The following is a 6,155-nucleotide window of genomic DNA, read 5'->3' on the forward strand; positions in this document are numbered from 1 at the left end:
TCTCACTGGCTTGCGCTGCAAGCCTCACACAGGCACACCCTTTTTTTTTTTTTAAACAAGAAGCCACGCCCCTCTACAACTTTCAGTAGCCTGGCGTCAGGCGGATCCGCCCTCCTCCGGTATCTTGGCCCCAAATTGGTGGCCTGCAGATTCCCGGCATTCCGAGCCCAAACTGCTTTCCACAGCAGGCATTCTGTACGCCCCTTCACGTTGGCCCAGCACGGACGATCACAGACCCCCTCGCCCAGTGTCACCATCCGTGATCCAACCCCAAATAAACCCTGCCCCTCTCTCGGGCTCCAGACTCGGCCTCCCACCCCACCGCAATTTTGCAAAGGCAGAGGCCCGCCCTCTCTCCCCTAGGCCCGCCTCCACTGTTTCCCTTACCCTCGTAGGCCCTGCCCACTTCCTGCAAGCTTGGAATTTTTCTGCTTCCAGTGAAGGAGAGGGAACACTCTTGGAGTGGTCCCCGTTCCAGCCCGCGATTGACCACATTGCAGCCTTCTGGAAAACGATCTCCCCATCAGTAAAGGGGGAGTAATTATGGTCTCCAACGCTCTGCTTCTCTCCAAGACAAACCCTACCGTTTTTACACTGGTTCCCATCCCGAGTCAACTTCTGGGATTTCGTTCCGTTCAGTCGCTCAGTCGTGTCCGACTCTTTGCGACCCGTGGACTGTAGCCTACCAGGCTTCTCCGTCCATGGGATTCTCCAGGCAAGAATACTGGAGCGGGTTACCGTTTCCTTCTCCAGGGGATCTTCCCGACCCAGGGATCGAACCCGGGTCTCCCGCATTGGAGGCAGACACTTTAACCTCTGAGCCACCAGGGAAGCCCTCTGAGAATTCTACCCCGTCGTTCATATTCCGTAGAATCATTCTGTTGCAGAAACCAGTACTCGAGAAACCAAGCACCACACTCGGAGAGTTGGAGAACTCAGGTTTATTACACCAGGGAGCCCAGATGAATTAACACTCCAAACTCTGAGCCCTGAACAAAGGAGTTGCTGCTGTTGCTGCTGCTAAGTCACTTCAGTCGTGTCCGACTATGTGTGACCCCATAGGAACAAAGGGGTTACGGAGTTTTTAAACAGGCATGATTAAACAGGTTTGCTGGGGTTGGGCGATTGCAAAGAGCAGGACAAGGGTGAGATAAGCTGCAGATCCTAGTATTGTGAGTCCTCACTTTCTGAGACCTACATGATCCAGACTTTGCAAGGACCAAGCTGAGTTACAGAGGTAGAAGGAGCAGGAGGGTATGGAAATTAACTCTTCAATTCCAACCATTAAAATAAAACTTCCATCGGCCCCACATTCTCCACGTGTTACTGTCCATTTGCTTCTCTTTTTAGCAAAATCCACCTATGCTTGCTGTCTCCGTGAGTTCTTCTATTCCCTTTGTTTTATAAGAACATACATTGAATAATCCCCTGGAGAAGGAAATGGCAACCCACTCCAAGTATTCTTGCCTGGAGAATCCCATGAACAGAGAAGCTTTAATTTTTAGTAATTATTGATAGGTATGCCAAAGAACTGATGCTTTTGAACTGTAGTGTTGGAGAAGACTCTTGAGAGTTCCTTGGACTGCAAGGAGATCCAACCAGTCCATTCTAAAGGAGATCAATCCTGGGTGTTCATTGGAAGGACTGATGCTAAAAGCTGAAATTGCAATACTTTGGCCACCTCATGCGGCGAGTTGACTCACTGGAAAAGACTCTGATGCTGGGAAAGGTTGGGGGCGGGAGGAGAAGGGGACGACAGAGAATGAGATGGCTGGATGGCATCACCGACTCTGTGGACATGAGTTTGAGTGAACTCCGGGAGTTGGTGATGGACAGGGAGGCCTGGCGTGCTGTGATTCATGGGGTCGGGGAGAGTCGGACACGACTGAGCAACTAAACTGAACTGAACTGATATTCTTTTTAAATTTTTATTTATTTCTTTATCTTTGGCTGCACTGGGCCTTCCTTGCTGCACAGGGGTTTTTCTCTAGCTGTAGGTGAAAGGTTGTTGCTGAAGAATGAAAGACACTGGGATTCTTGGCCTCCGGAGGAGAATTCAATCCGGGGCCAGAGATGAGGCTTGATCACTCAGAGCTTTTGTGTAATAAAGTTTTATTAAAGTATGAAAAAGATAGAGAAAGCTTCTGACATAGGCATCAGAAGGGGGCAGAAAGAGTGCCCCCCTGCTAGTCTTTAGCTGGATGTTATACAGCTACTGCTGCTGCTGCTGCTGCTAAGTCATTCCAGTCGTGTCCGACTCTGTGCGACCCCATAGACGGAAGCTCACCAGGCTCCCCCGTCCCTGGGATTCTCCAGGCAAGAACACTGGAGTGGGTTGCCATTTCCTTCTCCAGTGTGTGAAAGTGAAAAGTGAAAGTGAAGTCGCTCAGTCGTGTCCGACCCTTGGCGAACCCACGGACTGCAGCCTACCAGGCTGCTCCATCCATGGGATTTTCTAGGCAAGAGTACTGGAGTGGCTTGCCATTACCTTCTCCGATACAGCTACTAGCAGCCTACTAATTAAAGAAAGGAAATGTATCAAAACTCAGAGAATGGCACCAGGTGAGTCATCCCAGGCCATAAAATGATTGACCTGAATCTTGAAGAAAGGCAGATTACCATACAATGTTTCATTAACATAGATTAGGAGAACAGTGTATAACATATTGTTTGTCAAGTTCGTTCTGAGCCTAAATCTAAGCCTTTAGGCAGAACTTGAAGATAGAGTCTAGGATAAATGCATAGTATATTAGCATAGCTTAAGACAAACATTTCCATAAGAAAAATGTATTGGTTAGCTCAAGGTTTGAGAAAATCTAAGTTCAGGTGGAACCAGGTGTCATTATGGCAACACAGAATTTTAAGAGAAACCTCTTTTTAAATTTGTATAGACAAGGGGAAAAAATATGACACATTTGTTTCCTCCTGCTGCTTAAGAGAGAGATGAAAAATATCTGACGCTTGCAGCCTATTTCCTCCGTTTGGAGACCCCTGGCCCTCCTGCCTGTTACCCTCTCACAGGAAGCAGGGACTTCTCTCTAGTTGCAGTGCATGGACTCATTGCAGTGGCTTCTCTTTTTGCAGAGCACAGGCTCAGTAGTGGCACACAGGCTTAGTTGCCCCACGGCATGTGGAATCTTCCTGGACCCAGGGATTGAACTGTGTCCTCTGCATTGGCAGGTGGATTCTTTAGCACTGGACTAGCAGGAAGTCCCTTCTATTCCCTCTGGAACCTACTCCAAACAGGCTCTTACCTTCCACTCTATGAGAGCTGTTCAGTGTTATTCCAAGTCTCCAAACCAGTCCCTCCCCACTGTCTCTCACCTACCAGCTCAGCTTGACTCTTCTTGAGGATGAAAGCGAAAGTCGCTCAGTCATGTCTGACTCTTTTCGACACCATGGACTATACAGTCCACGGAATTCTCCTGGCCAGAATACTGGAGTGGGTAGCCGTTCCCTTCTCCAGTGGATCTTCCCAACCCAGGGATTGAACCGGGGTCTCTTGCATTGCAGGTGGATCCTTTACCAGCTGAGCTACCAGGGAATTAACAGGATAAAATGTAAACTTCCTAGAAGGGCCTTCTAGGCCCAATTAAACTTCCAGTGAAGAAGAAATTCACAGGGCCTGGACTCCATCTTAGGCCTGTTCATGCTGATCATGCTCAGCCACCTCTCCAATGGACTCTGAACTCTATGTTTCAGTTCAGTTCAGTTCAGTTCAGTTCAGTCTATGTTTAGTGCCTATGAAAACAACAACAGAAGGATAAGACCACCTGCAGACAGGGGAACCTTGAAGATCGTATCTAGGTTACTCATCGCCTTGTTGGGCCAGCCTTTGCCCAAACCAACGTCTGGGTGGGCGACCCTGGGACCCAAGCACCACGCCGACAGATGCAATCAGCAAGAGGATTTTATTGAACGTTTGCGCAAACGGGCCCTCCGCATCAAAAGCAAGCCGAGGACCCCTAGCAACAGTTACAGACAGGTTTTAAAGCCCAAAATCTACATAATTAGCATATCACACGGGTATGCAGCTCAGGGACTTTCCTTGCGAAACGTGAGCCTCCGGGGAGGGGCTGTTTTTGTTTTTTTTTCTTTCCGCAAGGCGCTTTTGGTTGCTCAAGTCCCAGGAACTTGTGCAAGTGTGAGCAAATGTTGGATTGACGTTTACACGGGGCGGGGGTGTTTCAGCCTAAGAGAAAATGTGCACTAATCAACCCTTCCTCCAGACAGGCCATAAATTTTTCTGTCTCTATCGGAGTGTAACCTCGGGCTTATTGATTATTGGCTAACTGTTTGACTGTTTGAGCACAGGAGCACATAGCACGTGAATGATGGGGTTCCTGGGGTTGTATTTTCCTTGGTTTATGTAAGTCTCAAGGAATTTGGAGTGTTGGGTTCAGACACGTACACTTGGGGTATAAAAGATTTTCACAAATGTTAGTAGGGGTCCTTGGCTAAGAGGAGACTCTGCCTTGGGCCCGCTGGTGTAATAAACTGCACTTCACTATCTGCATTGTCCTTCTGAGTGAGTTTGTTTCCCGGAATGCGTGGCTATAACACCAGGGCCAATAATGAAATAGTGATTACCTCATGTCAATCACTTACTACATGAAAGGGACTGTTCCATGTCCTTTTTTAACTGTATGATTCCATGTATTTTATTTTTTAAATGTGATTCTTTTACTATTATTAATATTTGACTTTGTCAGGTTGTTTCCTGCCCTTTTGACATATTAACTCATTTATTCCCCACAACAACCCTGGAAGGGAAATGTGTTAGCAATATCTCCATTTTATAGACGCTGCAACAGAAGCACAGAAAGGTTAAGGTGAAAGAGGAAACAGACAGAACAGACTCCATCTTGAAAGAAGGACTCCATCTTGGGCTGGACCGTGGACTTTGAGCTATATGCCCAGTATCTATGAAAACGACATACCAACTGGAAAACCAGACCCCCAGATGGAAGAGCCCCAGGGCTCGTACCTAGACTCCCCATCACCAAAAAGAATACCCTAATTGTCAGGGGAGCGTAATCTCCTCTGTTCTGTGTGGTCTCAAAAATTTGGACGTTAAAGCCCTCAGCGTGTCACAGCTCTCAGACAGACCGTGTTATAACTCTTGGACAGATCAGTGTTACAGCTCAGTTTTATTTAGAAAATAACAGGAAAATACATCCTCGAGACTTGAGGGCACGCTGACCCAAAGAGAGAGAGAACGGGCTCGTGCGGTGGGGAGAGAGAGACCTCCGGCCCTTTGGCTCCTCTTTTTATATGTTTTTTCCTCCCCCTGGGCCTGCCTATGTAAATTGGGCTAGCCAGGAGTGTTGTTTGTTCCACCTGAGGTCCTCACTCCGGTCTTCAGACGCCATTCTGGACTCCTTTTCCCTATTCTAACTGCCTAACATTTCCCCCCTCAAGAGATGGGACGTTGGGAATTCTTTGGGAATAGCGGCATCGAGGTCTATCTGGCTACTTCCAGCTGAAGTGGGATGGTGAGGGGTATTGGGCCTCCCCCTCTTACTAGTCTTAGGCTTCAGAGTCCTCATAGCGGTGTCCATCTAAGGGTGAGTGATGTTTTCCTGGTCGGCTATAGTTTTATATCCTTGTTGACCTGGCATTGCATGTTGTAGCTTGTTGACCTGGGCAGAAACAAAACAGGGTAGACAATTGATAATACATGGAACAATCAGAGGCAGCATCAATATGGCATAACAAGGACTAGTAGGGGCATTCAGTTCAGTTCAGTTCAGTTCAGTCTCTCAGTCGTGTCTGACTTTGCGACCCCATGAATCACAGCACGCCAGGCCTCCCTGTCCATCACCAACTCCCGGAGTTCACTCAAACTCATGTCCACAGAGTCGGTGATGCCATCAGACAACTCCAAATTTCCATCGCCAGGATGGCTCAAGTCCTTCCTTATTCAGGGATCAGAAGATCTATCTCCTGTCTGTTTTGGAGTACAACCCCTGCTAAGCTGTGTTGGCTCTTTAGAACTGTCCTGAGAAATCTTATCCCCAGAAACTAGATTATGAGTGTGTTCATTAGAATGACACTCATTTGTAGTTCTGAATAAGTATTTGATATCTCCCAGGGGCTCACAGGTATACAGAATGTCCTCTTCTGTTTTCCTCCATGGCTTGACTCGTGAGTAG

The sequence above is a fragment of the Moschus berezovskii genome, chromosome 8 (assembly GCF_049115385.1).
Source record: "Moschus berezovskii isolate FMDL1 chromosome 8, NW_MosBer_1.0, whole genome shotgun sequence".
Taxonomy (NCBI): Eukaryota; Metazoa; Chordata; class Mammalia; order Artiodactyla; family Moschidae; genus Moschus; species Moschus berezovskii.